Here is a 20,928-nt window from a genome sequence, read left to right as displayed (position 1 = left end):
ATCTCTGATTAATTGGTCCTTTTGTGTGCCTTTGGTCGTTGTACATACCTCTGGCTTTTTTTTTTTTTCTGTAAGTCTCAACAACCCTTTATGTCTCAAGTCAACTGGGTAAAATTTGATTTGTGCTCTTCGTTGTGAGTTAGCCTTCTGATTAGAGGTGTCTTGTCATTTTGTCTGTATTTACGTATTTGTAAAATGTCTCTGTTATTAGGTAGATTCTGGTACCTTGAAAGATTTAAAATTGAGCCAGTCAGAAAAAAAAAAAAACAATAAAAAAAACTTCTAAGGGCTGTAGCCAGAGTTTAGAGCACTGGGAAAGATTAATGAACTTTCATAGGTGAAATAGATGTCCCAGTAAGCAGAACTAGCTTCCACTTTTAACATTCTGTGGGAGATTAGGTTAAAAGAAAAGGGAAAAAGAAACCATAAAACACCTTTTTTCTGTCATTTCAGCATTGGCCAAGTTGGAATTACAAAAATAAAGTCAGATGATCAAAGATATAGAAGCACTAAAAGTACCTTAGGAGACTGGGAGGTTTGGAGGTTCATCATTTAGGACTTTGGCAATTAGTCATTTTAAGATTGCAGGACAGAACTCCTGAGATTTTGAGGTAATTTCAGGAACTCTTTTCCTTCTGAAATATCTTAGCAAGTTTTGGGTACCACTCTGTAAAATTTGTTTTAAGAAAAAATAAGGATTAAATATTATAAAAATAATTGGCAAGATTCATAGTCAATAGTTCTAGGGCAATGAAGGAAACCTAGTTTAGCAGTAATCCCAGATTGAAGAGAGTGAAGAAAGAAAAAAAGAAATTAACAGTTTACCCCTTTTAGCAACCCCTTGTTAACCCTTCCTTGACTTTATCCTATTTTGTTAATAGTCTTCATCCATCCATGTCTAAACAAATTAAGCTGACTATCTCTGATTGGCAACATTCTGACATTGGGTTCCCCCTTGAGACTACGGATAGCAGAAGAGGATGAAACCAGTCACTGAATCACTTCTGCACCATTAGGAAAGAAAAGTATGGTCCTTTTAATCAAGAAGAGATACAAACTAGGAGTTTGTTTTTATTGTGAAAAATCTGATCACTGGAAAACAGAATGTAGAATGAAGGGTAGAGTAGATGCTAAAAAAGGAAAAGCACCCATGAAGAATTGAAGGATTCTACTCATAGCTCCAGTCACTCAGCATGACATGACTGGGCAGGGATGGCAAAGGAAGATGGCATAAAGAGGGGGATATTCAGTAAACCCCTGTGCCTTCCCTCACAGTCATGAATGTAACTCAGTTTTGGGAATTGCTAACAAGACCATCACAGCCCATGGTGCTCTGCTGATTTCTCTCATCTTAGATCAGTATAAGAAAAGGGAATACTGGAGAATTGTAAGAAAGCTTGAATTACGAGGGGAGTATTCAGTAAACTTTGTTTTTAAAGTATCTGCCTGATAATTTTAAAAGGCAGAAGAGTTCATTTTACAGTTGTACCTTTGTAAATTTTTAAAAGATTCTTATATCAGATGTAGGATTTAGGTAAGGATAGAAACACCAAATGGTATATAAGCTGAAATTATCCGAGGTTTCAAAACTGGAGAACCAAATGAAACATCTGGGACTAATCCTTTATGCAGGCTATATTCTCCTAACCAACTGTTACTGCCTGCTCTGTTTGGAGCTGGCCTTCATAGGCAAGGCAGCTTTTACCTGTCTCTGTTCCAGCTTCACACCTGCCCCCCTACCCCCAAACTAAGAGAGTGTTTGGTTAGTTTCTTGCTTTGTGAGATGGGGCTTGATGTTAATGTTTAAGTCTCAGAACTAGTCCATTGTGAGACCTCTAAGTAATTTGATCTATACCTGACTTAATGTAATCAAGTAGCAATCAATCATTGTTTTTAAGGACCCCTACCAGGTCTTTCTGATTACTCCCATAGCTGCCAAACTTGTGGGTGTGTAGTTAAGTGTCCAAGCACGAAGGCCCAGATTCAAGTGTGTGCTGGCATTTTCTCCCTCAATATTCTTGGTCCCCACTCTCTTTTCTGCTTGCAAGCAAACAATGGCTAGCAATAATATGTGGAACACCCCTCCTACCCCATAGGCCCCTCAAGAAAATATCTCATCTTGGGCAATATCTCATCCTGGCCCAACTGACCTCTGGTGGCTTATATTGTCTTCTCTTTTATTGGACATAAGGGTAGGGGTTCTTTCAACCCTCTCCCCTGGCCAAAAAGGGGAAATGTCCAGGTATTTGGAGACATCCTGTTTCTTAGAGGTAAGGCCCAGCAAGTAGAATGTGCGCTGAGATTGTCATAACGACAATCCTCTGCTCTCTAGATGATGTCACTCTCTGGCAAAGTATATTGCTTTGACCAGCACAAGGTATTCATTGAGGGATCTGTGATGTTCATATTAATCAATAACTCTTTAGATTTGTCAGAGCTGTTCCTGTTTCTCAGACTTGAGAGCCAGCTTGATGCAGCCTAAAGCCATCTATCACATTTCTTGACATGCTTACAATCTTTGTTTCTTATAATTGCTAAGTGAACAGAGCCAGGTACTGCACTCCTCTTCCTGACTCACTGATTCTGGTTCTGTACGCTACTGAATAATCACAAGGCTCAATGACCCTTATAGGACTTAAAACAATCAACTTAAGAACTGTGCCTACAGGACCCAGAAACACCTGCATTGTCCAGGCAGGAGCCTGCCATGGGAACTGCTAACGATTGGGTCATTGTCCAAGTTACTTGTTTTTATTTTTTTGTTTTGTTTTGTGTTGCTCTTTATGTATATAAGACCTGCCTTTGTCCCAGCATGTTAAACCCTCCTTCTTATGAAGGGGTGAGGGGAGGGACTTCTGCTTGCAAGCATTTTCCTCACTCTGAGATTAATTAAACTTCTGTTTAGTCCCTGACACACCTGCCTCTGGCCTGCTCAGTTTGGCTACAGCCATTTCCAGGTTAGAGGCCAGTTCCAGTCTGGCTGATATTGTGAGCTTTATAGTGAATTAGTTGCAAAATGTAACATCTATATTTTATTTTTGTTAAATATTTCCCAATTAAATTTTAATGTAGTTTGAGTTTCACTCTGGGGTACTGTGAACTGCTTATGGCTTGCCAAGATACATGTTTGACCTCTTTGCATAATGGATAGAGAACTGTTTCTGGAGTTAGGAAGAACTGAGTTCTTAGACCTTTAAAAATTGTCTGACTTTGGGCAGTTCACAACCTTCTCTGCCCCAGTCTTTTCAATTGTAAAATAAGGATAGCAATAGTACCTACCTCACAGGATTTTTTTCAGGATCTAATGAGAAATCATTTGTAAAGTGCTGAAATGTAATAGGTGATGAGGTCTAGGGGTGCTTGGCACCCCAGAATACCGACAGTCCGTGTGGTGCTCGAATGAATTCGACTCAAGCCTTCTTAAAACTAAAGAAAACAAAGTTTATTAAAGATTGGCCAAATTGGGTTGGCTCTTAAGGAACCTAAGCATTTGTAAGGCTTGTATTCTCAAGCCGGCCAGATGCAATCTCAGCTAGACAGAGCCTGAACTGGATTGCATCTGAGCGCCTTCATGGAGACAAGGTGGAACTAAATACGGAAAAAACTATAGGAGGGATGGGGGGGAGGGGGGGAGTCTGGTAGTCTAGAATGATGGGAGAAGGGGTCTAGCGAGGGTCCTGAGCAGAAGTTCAAAGAGGGAATCCCAGGAGGATCAAAGGCTGGAAACAGCTGGAGGAAATCAGGAGACATCAGACTAGGGAGAGCCTAGGTGGGAAGCAGGTGGGGCAACCAAGAGGTAACAGACTAGGGCCACAGATTTGAGTATGAAAGGCCAGGGTATGTGGGGAGATTCTAGGATAATTCAATTTAAGTATGAAAAGCCAGGTTCTGTGGGGAGATACCAGGAGAGCTCAATTTGAGTATGAAAAGCCAGACAATTCAAGGAAGTTCCCGGAGTCTGAACCCCATCCACAGGTATTTCTTAAATGTTTTCTCCTTTCCCTTCTCCTGAATATCCTGTTTGTGCATAGTTGTTTACATGTTGTCTCTCCCCTTAGACTGTTAGCTTATTTAAAGGGGGTTCTATTTTTCCTTGTATATCTAGTGCTTAGCACAGTAGGCTCTTAATAAATGCTTGTTGAGTGCCTGGGTAGAGATAAGGATACCTCAGAGATAGCCTGTGCAAACACAAAGTGATAGAAGACAGAATTTTATACATGAGGGGAAAGAAGGCCAGTTTAACTTGACCACTGAATACATAAAAAGAAGTACTATACATGGTTTGAAATAATAACAATCAGGAAATTATATTTTATTGAAGAATGATCCATTCACTGGAGTTTTTTGAACAGGGGCGTGTTATGACCAGTCCTGTGCCTCAAAGATATCCTTGGCAGCTATGTAGAGAATGGAGGGTAAACAGGAGAGACAAGGTTGGGGGAGAACAATTAGGAAGTCATGGCAATTGTCCAGGTGAGACCTTTGTTCTCAGAAAGAATCAATGACTTCATGAGGGTCATGTCTTGACTTGCACAAGAATTGGATTTAGTGAGACAGAATTGTACAGTCACGAGCCTCACTCTTTCCTCCAGAGTTATCTGAGTTTACTGACAAGACAAAAACTAGAAATGGCCCAGCATGCAGTGGGTGACCTTGGCCTTTCCCAGGTCTCAGTTTGTCTGTAAATACTAAATAGTAACTGTTTCTCTTTTGTCCAGGAACCCTGATGGTCTTCCCGTCCTAGTCTGATTTTTTTGTTTTATTTTCTTTTTTTGATTAAAAGGGCCATCCCTTGATCAACAACTTAAAGAGGCCTTTTCCCTTGAATAGGCTTTATGTCACTCAAAGTAAGAACCTGAAAAGACCTTAGCCTAAAGAGGCCAGGTTGTCTCATTGCATCCTGGGTCATTTCTAGTTGTATTGATGAAGATCTGAACACTGAACTCACATGGCTCAGGAGGAGAAAGTGAGGCTGGTGACCTTGCACAGCCCTCCTTCACTCAAATCAAAGTCAACTGCAAATCATGTCATCATCTCCCTGATGTCATGGTCCTCTTTGAGAAATAAGGACAAACACAAATGTCTGAGGCCATACCCAGTCAAGGACTAAGGACTAGGTAAGAACTGAGACAAAAGATGGCCAGATTTACTATCACAAAAGAATCTGGGGGTAAGACCCTCAAAGTTTCTGGTGAAAACAGACAACAATTCTTATTTAAGCTTCTTCTAAGGAAGTCATCAAAATCTGAACACTGAGAAATAGAGGCTTGATTGACAAATTAATGAAAGCTATAGTGAATTGAGTTTAAAGATTTACTGAAGTAGCCCCTTTTAAAACACAATGGGCTTTTTTAACATCTTTTTTTTTTTTTCTCCAGAGCTATATTTCAAGAAATCATTGCAATTAGGAAGCCATTGCAATAGTCCTGATGAGTGGTGATGAGGGCCTGAATTAGAGTGACTGTATGATTCAAGAGATGAGGTCAGATGGAAGAAATGTTGTGCATCAAGAAAACTTGGCAATTCATTGCATATGTAACACTCAAAAGAGCAAGGAATCAAAGGTAACTCTGCGTCTTTTGTATATGTAACAAAATGATTTCCCTGTATTTGCTTTGCCTTAGTATTTTTAACCCAGGCTATAGATTTACAGGTTTTGGGGGGAATTTTTATTTTTTTGGAAATAAAAAATAATTCTGCAAGACGAACTCAAGTACTGAAAAAAATGCAGTAAGAGAAGTTGTAATTGGGGTATCTTTAGCTAAGGATAATAGATTGAGAGGATATAATTAAAAAAAAACCCACAAGCTGTCTGAGCTACATTAGGATGAAATTATACTTAAGTCATTTAAGTAATTCCTCAAGGACTTTCTGAAAGGCAATTAATCAATTTGCTGACCACAATTTACTGTAATTAGGAATAAGATGAGTAATTTAAAACTGGTTCCATTGTCTCTTCACAGATCTGTGAATATAGGTCAGACGGGCTTGGTTTCAACATTCATAAGATTTTGTCAAATCGGTGTTGTTTTAGGTTTTACTTTGATAGGTACTAAAAATGGACATTTTGGACTTAACATTTATATATTTGTTAAAATGTGCTCACTATGACTGTTTTCTAGGGGATATTTAATTACAAAGAGAGCAGCTCTAGGGACTGTAAATATAAAGTAACATCTCTTTTTGCCAAACTATGTATCAGAATATTGCCCCTCTGAGTGTTGTAGTCTATAAGTTTTCATGATTTTAGATAAGTTGCTTTCAGAGTTACACAAAGCTGGGGAAGTAATGGCATCACCAGACAGAAAATGAATTCTTTTCAGTTCCTTTAAAGCAAGAAATTTCAAGTAACCTCTGAAGTCTAACTTCTTAATTATTCCACTAAGCCAGTAAAACACAAATTAATTGAAAAACTCTAAAGTCCCAAATGATTAAATGAAGGTATATATTAACAACTGGAAGATTAATGGAAAGGGGAGCAGCTGTGGAAAACAAGGATTGGAAATGGTGAATGTAAGATGATTTTGAAATTCTTTGGACCAGGGTCTTTGTGGATTTGCCAATTGTGACAAGGAATTGCTTAGGGAGATTGAATAAAAGTGTAGGTCTTTGACAAATAGGTGTGGGCAAACAGGAAAACCATGACAGTCATCAGAGTAAAATCTGAAGTTTCTGCCAAAGATGACTACAGTTCAATTTAAGAACAAGACAGCATGGAAAGCAAAGGAACAGGGACTTCTCGTAAGATGACATGTATAATTTAGAGTAAAAAAGGATCTTAGAAACCATAGAATCCTCATTTTATAGGTAGAGAAACTGATGCACAGAGAGGCCGAATAATAGGCTCAGAGCCACTCAGCTGGTAAAACAGGATTTGTACCTAATTATTCCCAATTACCTATCCAGTGTGGTATCTTCTGTGCTACAATGTCTCTCAAGAAAGAATACAAGGGACATTGCTCTACTTGAGTCCTTTGATAAATTTAAAAACTCAACTAAAGGTCTGCCCTGATAAAAAAAAAAAAAAAGGGAGGAAAACATTTAAAAAGTGAGGAAGGGGAAGAGAGAAAAAGAAAAGGGGGAAGAGAGAGGAGGAGGGAGGGAGAAAGAGGGAAGAAGGAAGAGGAGAGAGAGAGAGGGGGAGAGAGAGAGAGACAGAGAAGAGAGAGAGAGAGAGAGAGAGAGAGAGAGAGAGAGAGAGAGAGAGAGAGAGAGAGAGAGAGAGAGACTAAATAAAATAACAACTTGGAAAATTTAACTTAAGAAGCTTGAGAATTGGAGCTGCTAGAGCCACCATGTTCTGCTGGTCTTGGTTGTCAGAACTGGCACTGATTCACTGTGTTATGTTAATTTTCTTTACGCTACCAATAGAGACCATCCATCATTATCATTTTCCTACCAATATGTATCAAGGATGTAGGGGTTACTGAGCCATTTCTTTTTTTCTGTTTGCTGCTCCACACGATGTTCTTTTTCTATGTTGAACAGATACAGAACTGCATAGCACATAGACAGGCCCTAGACAGACAGACAGACAGACAGACAGACAGACACACACACACACACACACACACAGAGGTTTTTTTCTTCCCGGAGCAAACACAGGGTCATTTATCCCTCCCTTCATTCAGAGCTGACAGAAATTTAGGCATTTCTGGGCTGCTGTTTCAGCCATCTAGCATCCCCAGATAGCAGAAAATAGTGCTCTTCACCCTCCCCATGGTCACTTCCCCACAAAGTAATTCTCTGAAAGGAAGCTTCTGCCTTCTCAGACAAACCTGCTATGTGCAGTAGACTTCCTAAATCAGTCTCCTTCCCTTTGCTACAAAAAATCAGATCATTTCTTTGCCAAGGAGAATGGATTTTGCAATGGAAATAACAGAGCAAAAATTGTTAACAGGGAGTTCACAACAGTGAGAGATATATTTATGAATAACCAGTGATTTGGGAAGATCCAGATTTTTCCCTTTTTTCTGTAGTCTTCATTTCAAAGTTCAGTCTCTTGAAGGACATTACTGATAAATGAGATTGAATTAAGTCTCCTCAATCTTGGTCAGATCCTACTCAACTTTAAAATGAATTAAATCCCATTGTGTTCTACTCAGGTTTGGGTGGGGATAAATTCTTTGATTAGATTCCTCCTCCAACGGTAAGTTAGAAGTAGTTGGCATAATCAAAGTTCATTAGAATAGTTCCAGGCCCTCATTGTAATATCCATTCTCTCATTACTTTTTTAAACAATCAGAGGTGACTGCCACCCTCTTGAATACCCACTTTTCCAAGGCCATATAAACCTTGAGCCTGCTGCCATCAGAGGCTTTGGCATTCCAGAAAGCCACTGACCTCTTTTATTAAAATGTCAGTATTATTAATAAAATGACTAATTGCCCAGAAATTATGTCTCATACTTTTTAAATGTCACACCAAGAAGGGAAAGAGTGAGAGAGCATGTTATTTTCATGGCTTTCATGAAATCAAGTCCTTTGACCCAGATAAACTCGCTCCTTGAGGAATTAAAGAACTATCAAATTCTGATATGGGATTGCTGAACCACCATTAATAATTTCTGAAAAATAGGCTAGATACCATAAACTTAAAGGTATAAATTTCTTAATTTTAAAAACAGGGAAGAGAGTAAAGTAAGCAAACAAAGACAGTGAATTTGAACATGATTCCTGGGAAAATTCTAAAACAGTTCATTAAACAAAAGACCATCGAACATCTCCAAAGGGAAGGTGTGATTACAAAGAGCCAGCATGGTTTCATCAAGAACTGGTCACACCAGATTACCTTCATTTCCCTTTTTGACAAGATTATTAACCTAGTAGATGAGGGGAATATTGTGGATATAGCTTAACTACATTTAGTGATTTCTTTTTGATAACGTATAGCCCTACAATTCTTGTGAAAATGTGAACAGTGTGCAAGATGTAGATTAGATAATAATACTGTTGATAAACTGAAGTCTAATTGGATACCTGTACTCAAAGAATAGTTGTTAATGATTCCATGCCAATATAAATCCAGGAACCAATGCTTGCCCCTGAATAGTTTAAAATTTTTATCATTGACTTGGATTTTTATCCATGACAAGTTCATCTAATTTGGATACACCAGCAAACTGGGAGGGGGACATCTAAGAAAGTGGATAAGAGAGTTCAGTTCCAAAAAGATATTGACAAAGTAGATAAAGGATCAGAAATCTACAGCCTGTTGGTCCAACATCTTAAACAAGCAAGATAAGATTTTTTTAAATCTTTTAAAATATAATTGAAGTTTATTTAAAAATGTAAAAATCCTTCTAAAATTAAGGGTTGAACAGAAGCATACATTGAATTTGGCCTTCGGACCATAGTTTGCTAACCCCAGGCCTACATTCTTCATCCAAAGTAAAATGCAGTAGGAATAGTTTTATACTCAGAGGCATGGTTGAATAGAAATCATATTGAAAGAGATCTGGGATTTTAGTGGTATAGAAGAAAAATATCTCAGCAATGTGAAATAAGAACCCTCTCCTCCCCGCCAAAAAGTCCAGTGTCATTTGAAGCTACATTAAGAGGCATACGTTTCGAGATTGTTTTTGATGAGTTGTTTCAGTCATGTATGACTATTCCTGACCCCAACTGAGATTTTCTTGTTAGAGATACTGGAATAGTTTGTAATTTCCTTTTCCAGCTTATTTTACAGATGAGGAAACTGAGGCAACAACTTACTTAGTGTACCACAGCTAGTAATTGTCTGAGATCAAATTTGAACTCAGGACTTACTCACTCCAGGGCTGGCACTTTATTCACTATACCACCCAGCTGCCCGGACTTTCAGGATTAGGGAAGTGAAAATCCCATTCTATTTTCCCCTCATAAAAGCTTTCTGGAGGATTATTTTGGTCTTTATGCTACATTTTAAGAGTGATTTGATACGATACTATCTAGAGGATTTAAAGTAGGATTGTCAAGGGCCTTGAGTACATGTCATATGGAGACTGGTGGAACAAAATGGACACTTTTAAACTGAAGAAGGAAAGTCTTAGGGGTAGGAAAGGGAATAAGAGGTATCTTCACAATTTGAAGGACTATTATGTGGATGAAAGATATAGACTTATTCTATTTGACTTCGGAGGGTGAAGATGCACATTTAGGCCTAATGTTAAAAGTAGAGTTGACTACTTCCCTCTTACTGGAGGTCTTTAACCACGTGTCCAGTATGGCAGGCACAATGAGGATTCCTTTCATGTACGGTTTGTACAACATGACTGCTGAAGTCCTTCCAGTTCTCCAATTATGTTGTTCCAATTCTGTGGGATACTTCTCGGTCATAATAGAAGCAAAAAGCAAACAAACTAATTTTGAAAAAGAAATAGACAAACTCCTTTCTCTAAGACATAAAAGTCTCTTTTCCTTGGAGAAGCATTAGCAGTTTGAGTTTCTCTTCTCTCCCTGCCTGAGGCAAATCTATCCCTCTTCTGCTCACCAGAAATTTCTCTTCTTGGGAGAGAAATCAGGACTGAGGGTTATGCTGTACTGTATACCCTTCTCTAATATATGTGTGTGTACACATATGTGAATAAATATATATGTGTATATTTATGTATTTACACATGATACATATATACATAGAATATGTACATAATTTTATATATATATATATAACTGCAGGTATGAAAACTTTCTTAACTATAACATGAAGAAAATAATACATGGTATAAACATATTAATTTTATAATTAACACAAAAGGCTAAACAATATTAAAATACTTCCAGTAATGAAATGTGTTTAATGGAGATTGAGGGCAGCTAAGCAGGGCAGTGGATAGATAGAGCACTTGATTGGGTGTCAGGAAGACTCATCTTTGTTGGAATCTGACCTCCAATGCTTACTAACTCTGTGACTCTTGGCAAGTCATTTAGTCCTATTTGCCTCAGTTTTCTCATCTGTAAAATGAGCTAGAGAAAGAAATGGGAAACCACTCCAGTATCTCTGCCAACAAACCCTCAAATGGGGTCACCACAAGTTGGACATGACTGAAGAAATAACTGAACAGAAACAAAAGATTATGGTGGAAAAGAAGCAGAAAATTCAGTGGCAAAAACACTTTCTATCTTGATTTTTTTTAAGGAGTTAGAACTTAAAGAAATATAATGTTTTTAGCCTAAAAACAGAAATACTATTTATTTTACTTCCAAATTACTAATTGTTGAAATAGTTATGGAAGAGTAAGACTACTCCTCATAGATAATACCATGAAAAATGGAAAATGAGAGAAAAAAATAGAATTTATTACTTATAAAATAGATGTGAATGATATGAATCAGAGATTTTTTATTTATTAATTTTTGCATGTTACAAATATCTGTGCACATATGTAAATGTATGTATATATATATATACATATATATGTCTTACTATTAAAGTTTTAAGAAGCAGGATTAGCAATAATGCTATCTGGTAAAGAGAAAATCAAATTAGGAAAAAATGTAAATTAAATAAGGGTATTTCATAAAAATGCAAGAAAAATTAACACATATATAATGATTCTGAATTTATTTGGACCAAATGCTTTGAAAGATAAATTTATAAAAGAATGATTATCAATCTAATAAGAAACATAGGCATTATAATAGGATGTGACCTCCATATTCCACTCTCAGAATGTAACAAATCAAATAAGAAAGACTGGCTATAAAGAAAATGTAGATATGAATCACTTAGTTAATATGTTAGAATTAACTGATATATCAGTCAGTATAATGACTGTTCCTACTCCCAGGTGAGGAAATTCCTTCTAATGCATGTTGGCAAATTCTTTTAAAATTATTGTCTTACAGAATTCTAGGAGCACTAAGAGGTTAAGTGACTTGCCCAGGGTTATACAGCTAGTTTTTTTCAAAGGCAGTATTTGAACCCAATTCTCAGAGCCACATGGCTCTGAGGCAATCTCTCTTAAGTATGCCTGAATTACCTGGAGAAATGGCAAAATTAGGAGTGGCAGGGAATACACATTTTTCTAAAGTTCTCATGTAACATTGAAAAAAAATTGGTCACCTATTAGGTCAGAGAGAAATATTACATATACTTTAAAAGATAGAAATATTTATTTAGTTTCAGAAAATAAAATTTACCTTAGAAGCAAATTAGTATCATTAATGTCTACATTAATTAAAGAAAGATAAGGAAATTAATTAATTTGAACTGGTGTGTGTGTGTGTGTGTATGTGTGTGTGTGAGAGAGAGAGAGAGAGAGAGAAAGAGAGAGAGAGAGAGAGAGAGAGAGATATTGAAATGTCAAAAATAGAAAATGGAAGAAAAATTAAATTAATAAAAGTCAGGGGGTAGCCTTTTGTAAAGATCAATGACAATGTGAAAACATCAGCCCAATTCTGAATAAAAGAAAGAACACAAATCACCAGAATTATAAAAGTTAAAGAAAGGTCTTAATGTAGAACCCAAAACTATTTGGGAAAAGAACAATTACAGCTTAATAAATCAATAATTTTGAGGGAAATATAAGAGCATGTTAAACATAAATTGCTAAAACTGAAAGAAAAATAAGTGAATTATCTAAATAGTCCAATCTCAGAGAGAAAAAAAAAGATGTTATCAAAAGACTATCCCTGAGAAAAACACTTGGTCCAGATGATTTCACAGCAGAATTCCCTCAGACTTTCTAAGGACAAATATCTCTTTTATATTGATTATTCATAAATACAGGAAAATAGAACATTCCTGCATCATTTCTGATATAAAAAGATATTCGTTTTAAACTCGGTAAACAAACAGTAAGAAAAATTATAGAACAATTTTGCCTATAAATATAGATGAAGAAATAATAAATAAAATATTAGCCAATATAAAAACAGCAATATATTAAAAAAATTATTCATCCTGACCAAACAACTTTTATACGAGGTATACCAAGTTAGTTCATTGTCAAAGAGATTATCGACATAATTAAACATATAAGCACAAAAGTTTAAATTAAATTTAAACACTTTTAAATATAAAAGTGTTTATATTATATTAATAGATGTAGTATTTTGCATATATTGTACACATATCAAAATATTTGTTTCATGAGACTTTGAAATTTACTCTAGTTACTTGGACCATTTCTGTCTTTGACATTATAGTTTTATAGTTACCACAGGTTCTGTGCATTCCTAATATTCGACAATATTTCATGTTTTTTGCTTTCATTGCATATAGGGGTTTCTTTTTATATACAATTTTTGTATCTCAGTAGTGAGTAAATAAGAATGCAGACTATCTCTGAGAGTTAATTCTTTTCCCATTTTTAGGGGATTAGTGTGTTTGCATTTAATAGATACACTTTCGTTTCTTCTGAAAAAGATGTTACTCTGACCTCTACATTTCTGATGTTAATCCCTTTAATACCCTTTCCTCTATTATTACAATTGCTCAAATTTCTAATATTCTGACAAATAAAGCTGGTGGTAGTAGATTTCCTTGCTTCATACCAGCATTTCGATGGGGATCCTTCTCATATTTTTCTTTTTTTTCCCCATTGCATAGCATATTTATTGCTATTTTAATTTTTATGGTGTGGAAGAAAATTCCTTCTATATTTATTGTTTTAGTTTGATACAATCCAAAAGCCATTCACCATAAAAGTACCAAAAAGAAAAAGAGCAATTTTTTCTTTCAAAATAATAAAAAAAAGCCAGAAGTCAATATAACTATATGAATGTCTCTGAGTACATCATTTTTATAACCCATATGTATGATATATAGAAATATATATGTAAATTATATGTACATGTATATATATATATATATATATATAAAAAATGAAAAGTACTACTTAGGAGTTAGACATATAAAAACAATATCTCCAATATGTAAAGTGCTATTAAAAATATAAAATGAATTATTGTAACTCTTTGTCCATAAAGGATAAATGATCAAAGGATATAACAATTTATTTATTTTTTTATTAATTTATTTAACTTTTAACATTCATTTTCACAAAATTTTGTGTTCCAAATTTTCTCCCCATTTGTCCCCTCCCCTTTAAGGGATCAAAGGACATGGAATATGATATTCCAGAAGTCAAAGGAACTGGGACTAAAACCAAGAATCACCTACCCAGCAAAACTGAGTATAAGACTTCAGGGGAAAAAATGGTCTTTCAATAAAATCAAGGACTTTCACTGAGCATTCTAATTACCCCTATCACCAATATGCCCTCTCTTCTATCATCACTCCCTTCCCTTGTCCCCATCTTCTCTTTTGTCCTGTAGGGCTAGATAACTTTCTATACCCCTTTACCTGTATTTCTTATTTCCTAGTAGCGAGAACAGTACTCAACAGTTGATCCTAAAACTTTGAGTTCCAACTTTTCTTCATCCCTCCCTCCCCACCCATTTCTTTTGGAAGGCAAGCAATTCAATATAGGCCATATCTGTGTAGTTTTGCAAATGACTTCCATAATAGTCGTGTTGTGTAAGACTTACTATATTTCCCTCCATCCTATTCTGCCCCCTATTGCTTCTATTCTCTCTTTTGATCCTGTCCCTCCCCAAGAGTGTTGACTTCTAATTGCTTCCTCCTCCCCATGCCCTCCCTTCCATCCTCCCCCCCACTCTGCTTATCCCCTTCTCCCCCACTTTCCTGTATGGTGAGATAGGTTTACCTACCAAAATGAGTGTGCATTTTATTCCTTCCTTTAGTGGAATGTGATGAGAGTAAACTTCATGTTTTTCTCTCACCTCCCTTCTTTTCCCCTCCACTAAAAAGTCTTTTGCTTGCCTCTTTTATGAGAGGTAATTTGCCCCATTCCATTTCTCCCTTTCTCCTCCCAATATATTTCTCTCTCACCGCTTAATTTCATTTTTTTTAAGATATGATCCCATCCTATTCAATTCACTCTGTGCTCTCTGTCTGTGTGTGTGTGTGTATGTGTGTGTGTAATCCCACCAACTACACAGATAATGAAAAGTTTCAAGAGTTACAAATATTTTCTTTCTATGTAGGAATGTAAGCAGTTCAACTTTAGTAAGTCCCTTGTGACTTCTCTTTGCTGTTTACTTTTTCATGCTTTTCTTCATTCTTGTGTTTGAAAGTCAAATTTTCTTTTCAGCTCTGGTCTTTTCATCAAGAATGCTTGAAAGTCCTTGATTTTATTGAAAGACCATTTTTTCCCCTGAAGTATTATACTCAGTTTTGCTGGGTAGGTGATTCTTGGTTTTAGTCCCAGTTCCTTTGACTTCTGGAATATCCTATTCCATACCCTTCGATCCCTTAATGTAGAAGCTGCTAGATCTTGTGTTATCCTGATTGTATTTCCACAGTACTTGAGTTGTTTCTTTCTAGCTGCTTGCAATATTTTCTCCTTGACCAGGGAACTCTGGAATTTGGCCACAATGTTCCTAGGAGTTTCTCTTTTTGCATCTCTTTCAGGCGGTGAACGGTGGATGCCTTGAATACTTATTTTGCCCTCTGGTTCTAAAATACCAGACAATTTTCCTTAATAATTTCATGAAAGATGATGTCTAGCCTCTTTTTTTGATCATGGCTTTCAGGTAGTCCCATAATTTTTAAATTGTCTCTCCTGGATCTATTTTCCAGGTCAGTTGTTTTTCTAATGAGATATTTCACATTATCTTCCATTTTTTCATTCTTTTGGTTTTGTTTCATGATTTCTTGGTTTCTCACAAAGTCATTAGCCTCCATCTGTTCCATTCTAATTTTGAAAGAACTATTTTCTTCAGTGAGCTTTTGAATCTCGTTTTTCATTTGGCTAATTCTGCTTTTGAAAGCATTCTTCTCCTCATTGGCTTTTTGAACCTCTTTTGCCAATTGAGTTAGCCTATTTTTCAAGGTGTTATTTTCTTTAGCATTTTTTTGGGTCTCCTTTAGCAAGGTATTGACATGCTTCTCATACTTTTCTTGCATCTCTCTCATTTCTCTTCCCAGTTTTTCCTCCACCTCTCTTACTTGATTTTCAAAATCCTTTTTGACCTCTTCCATGGTTCAGGTGCTTGGGTGGGGGCAGGGCCGCCTCTCTGGGGCTCAGTTCCCTCAAGGGGTTTATGCAGAGACGTTCAAGAATGGATCCGGGCTCCTGCCAGCTTGGGGAGCCCCTGTCCATTGCCACCCCCGCTGCTGCCTCCTGAGGGGGCCTGAGTTATGGAGACACCCTACTCCCCTCTCAGCAAGCCAAAAAGACTCACTCACCCCCATCGGCTGTGGGTGGAGGGACCTGCGAAGCTGCTGGAGATTCTGTCCCTGAAGCCTGCTGGGATCTGCTCCTCCCGGAGCTGCATGGCCAAGGCAAGGCTGGGCTCAGGTCTGGGTCAGATGCATGATGGACCTTTTGCGTCAGGTTTTCAGGGCTCTCTGGAACAGAAATCTCATCTGCTCCATTGTTCTGTGGCCTCTGCTGCTCCAGAATTTGTTGGGAGTTCTTCTTTACAGATATTTTATTGGCTGTCAGTCCAGAGCTAGCATATGTGTGTCTTTCTACTCCACCACTTGGCTCCTCCCCCCAAAGGATATAATAATTTTGAAAAGAGGAAAAACAAGTTTTCAACAATTCACTAAGAAATGTTCCTCATTAAATTTAGAGAAATGAGAATTAAAACAAATTGGCAAAACAATGAAGAGTGTCAAAGCTCAACATGTGCAGTGTTGTGAAGAAACATTCATTATTGATGGCATAGAATAAATACATGAAGAAGTTTTGAGGAAAAAAATCAGTCAGGATGTATTAAGAGTTACAAAAATAATCATTTCTTTGATATATTTTAGAAAATATACCTTGAAAAATTACCAAAAGCAAAAAATTAAAAACACTATCTGTCCAATAGTTTTCTTAGCATCACTATTCCCACCCCACCCTCCAAAAATAAGTAAAAACAGAATCAACCAAAATCTCCAACAAGAGGGGAATGGGTGAATAAGCAAGAATATGACAGAATACTGTAATTCAGTTAAGTCTGTCAAATATGAAGAATACGGAGAAATTGGAAAAGACTTATGAGATAACATAAATCAAAACTTGCAGAATTAGATGAATAAAATATATACTCACAATGATCACATCAAGAAAAGTGTGAAACAAAGGAAGGAATGAACAAAGGATCCTAAGGGGAATTCAGAGTGACTGGAAGAGTATTGTGATGCAGTGTGTATTACATAGATTTTTTTGTTATTTATTTGCACCTATAGTTTCATTGTTGTAAATTTCTCCTTTCAGGGAAAATCTATCTACTTGGCAATTTGGCAAGGGACACACAGTATTGGTATCAGGTATCAGGGAGAGCCAGGCTTTATAGACTGAGGTTGGCCCTCTGTTCGCTACACCATGATGTCTCTTTAAGTTTCTAATAAAATTTTAAATCCAGTTTGAAAAAAGTAAAACAAGGAGAGTACCAGACACTTGAAAGGAATAATCTTTCATTACTTTGTTTTTCTTTCCAGAGATGCTGTATTTCAAGTGCAAGTCAGTCTCCATATTTCTAGCTTAATAAAGAGGATGGCTCCAGAGACAATGGAAGAAAGAATCCATGAATGAAATGAAACAGAAAAGGGTTTTGAGGAAGCACAGAATAGTACAGGGTTTGGACCAGTGATTTCATGACTATGAAGAACTTTGGGATAAGAAAATTCCCTCTATTGATACAGGTTAGCGTCTTCTCTGAAACTTCAAATCTTAGATGGGGTTGCCTAGACCACTGGAGTAAATGATATGTCCATGGCCATGCAGCTACTATGTATGCATCAAAGACGGGAACTAACCCAGATCATCCCAGTACAGAAGCTTTTGTGTGTGTGTGTGTGTGTGTGTGTGTGTGTGTGTGTACACACATATACATATACATATATGTGTATATGGAATGCCAAGCTCTGTCACTTAGGTGGTGAAGCCATTAGAATAAAAACCAACATAAAATGTCAACAAACAGATCATATTACACACAGAAGAACAAGAAAGTTAGGAAGAGGAGAAACAAGAAATCTAATTCACTCTGTCTAATAAAAGCCATGTGATTTTTCCCCAAAAAGAATATACTCAAATCTTCTGAAGAAACGACAAAAAGGGGAACATCTCATGCTCCATGGAACAATAAGGAAGATAATGGTAGGCACAAAAAGTATCTGTTACTGGCCCCAGATGAGTTACACTGATTGGAAATTGCTTGCACAAAGGAGGTTAAATTTCAGCAGGGATTTGAAGTTGCAAACCTTAAAGCAAAACGCTTTAGAAATATTATCTCATTTTATCCTCACAACAATACTATGAGATAGGTCGTATAATTATCCCAATTTTACAGGTGAGGAAACTGAGGCAGGCAGCAGTTAAGCAACTTGCCAAGAAGCATTTATTAAGCAACTGGAGTATCTTGGAGTATGTGCTTAACCTAAAGAATACAAAGAAAGGTAAAATTCAAACAAAAAACCGAGTCACTTCCCTCAAAGAGCTCGCAATCTGGCTAACTACAAGACATAAAATGGAAATTATCAGCAGAGAGAAGGCTCTAGAGTTGAGAGGAATCAGGAAAACTTTCTGTTTAGTGAGTGCCTTTCCAGTGAGTAAGTACCTGAAGAGGGATATAAGCTTAATTCTCCCTGACTTCAAGTCTCAAGTTCATCTACTGTCTCCAATGAGCTTCAGTGTTGCTTCAACATTGGAAGAAGTCTTGCCCAGTCCAATTTCTTATCTGAAGCATGAATGTAGCAGAAAGAGCACTTTGGAGCAAGAAAATCTGGTTTACGATCCTGGATCTGCTTCTTACTAACTATATAACCTTAAGCAAACCACATACCTCTTTGGGTTTTGGAATAAATGACCTTGGAGTTCACTTTACATTCTAAATTTATTATCCTTTGATTTCTCTATAGGGAGGTCACATGAGTTCTCCAGTGTTACACCTTCAGGATGTGGGGCAACTGAGGCTTAAATTTGGAGATTCTGATAAGAAGTCCAGAATTCTCTGCATTGTACTTTGCATTGTACACTCTCAACATTTTCACCACCTGGCAGTTTTGTTTCGTATTTCCATACAATACCACCTAGAAATTTTCATTGCATTTATATTATGTAAGGTATTTCTATATGTATACAATGATATTACACCATTACATCTGTATAAAATATCTTATTTCTTGAATACTTTGAGAAGAGGCAACAGAGATGGCACTGGAAAAACTTCAGTGAATAACTCCTCCCTTTTTCCTCTTCATTTGAGAAGCAAAAAAATTGCAGAGAGAGGAGGATTAGAGACTATATCATATATTCCTGTATCACATATTTATGGTATACTATATCATAAAAACAATGTCTGTTTCTTGGGCTTCATCTGTCTGGTTAGCCATGGGTAGAATGGAGGCATTTTGATTTACTAGCCTGAGAGCTTTCTCAATTTTCTTGTCAGGCAATATCTTTAAACAGCAATATAGTTATGACAGCTTGGATAACAGCATTTAGCGCAGCTTGGATAACAGCATTTAGAATGAGTCCAGAAGCTTTTTAGATTGTATATGCCTTTCACAAAGATCTGTGTCAGACATCGCACTTCTGAAATGTGTGTATGTGTGTGTGTGTGTGTGTGTGTGTGTGTGTGTATGTATATATGCACTCATAAAGAATTTGTATGTGTGAAGTCCTCTGCATTGTGTACTCTTCTGTATTCTGGTGCATGTGATGGCATCTAGTCATTGACAGGGAATCTATTTTACTCTGGTAAGAAAATTTGAGTTGTCTAGCAACTCTCCACTTCTCTCATAAATCAAATCACATCAAAATCAAGGAGGAGATTCAAATTTTCTGGCAGCATATCAGGATGCAGGTATTGTACAGTTTGAAAGTGAGTTCAAAATAGGGATTGTGACAATTTATAGCATAGAAATTGGTAACTAAAGGAACAATGCTAAGCTAGTGTGCTAATGAGTAAATAATAGTTTTTTCATGCCTTGGTGAGCAGTGAATCATCATGAGGGTCTGTTTGTGACATGTGAGCTGCAGATGGTTAATTATTATTGCTACAAAAGGCCTGTCACATAATAAAGCCATTATTTTAAATATCACAGATTTCTCTATGCATTACTATTGCCTCAATGTTTGAAGAAAGGTGGATATGAGAACCCTCACAGGACATGCCTGCAGAGTGGTTTGACCCTCTTGTGGATCCACTTTTAACCACATCCTCTTTCTCCTTTGTTTCCAAGACTTTTCTTAATCTGTCTTGACTCTCTCTCTCTCTCTCTCTCTCTCTCTCTCTCTCTCTCACTCTCTCTCTCTCTCTCTCTCTCTGTTTCTCTCTCTCTCATCTATACCTTCACTCATGTTGTTCTCTATTCAAATATTCTTCCCCTCTATAAATCTATTCATTCCAGACAGAAACTTCAGATCAAATCAACAAGTATTTATTACATGCCTGTTCTGTTCAAGGTCATGTGCTAAAGCCTTTTACATGAAGCCTTCTCTGATCACTTTTGTCCTCACTGATCTCCTTCTCCATTGAGGTACAGCTAAAAGAACATTGGCTAAGGAGGCAAGAGTCATATTCAAATATTACCTGTCATATTAACTAGTTATGTAACACTATACAACTTGCTTTATCTCTCTAGGACTCAGTTCACTCATCCATAGTGGGCTTAGACCAATGTGTTTCTTTTTTCTTCTTCTATATGACCACACAACATGCCTTCAATACTTGATACAATAGTCACTACATGAAAGCAATTATAATGCTTCATAGAACAAACTTGTAGTTTCTTCATAGTTTAAGATGACCTTAAAGGAACTTCTTACTTAAAGATCTTCAAAACTAGAATCATTAGTATATCTGAGGATCACAAATCTAGTGCTGAAAAGGACTTCGGAGGCTATTTAACTAACTTCATTTGGTAAATGAGGAAACTGAGGCTTGGGAATGGTAAATTTTGGAAGGCCACACAGGTAATAAG

General features: G+C 36.8%; 1 long non-coding RNA gene across 1 annotated transcript; it reads left to right on the top strand.

Annotated features, from left to right (window-relative positions):
• The first annotated feature begins 5,299 nt into the window (after positions 1 to 5,299).
• Positions 5,300 to 20,046, top strand: LOC140513544 (uncharacterized). The gene is made up of 2 exons (XR_011970226.1): positions 5,300 to 5,564; positions 17,440 to 20,046. It is a non-coding gene; the product is annotated as an uncharacterized lncRNA (long non-coding RNA).
• The last annotated feature ends 882 nt before the right edge of the window (positions 20,047 to 20,928 follow it).

The sequence above is a fragment of the Notamacropus eugenii genome, chromosome 7 (genome assembly GCF_028372415.1).
Source record: "Notamacropus eugenii isolate mMacEug1 chromosome 7, mMacEug1.pri_v2, whole genome shotgun sequence".
Taxonomy (NCBI): Eukaryota; Metazoa; Chordata; class Mammalia; order Diprotodontia; family Macropodidae; genus Notamacropus; species Notamacropus eugenii.
Note: the sequence above shows the minus strand (reverse complement) of the source record. Positions and strands in the feature narration are given on the sequence as shown.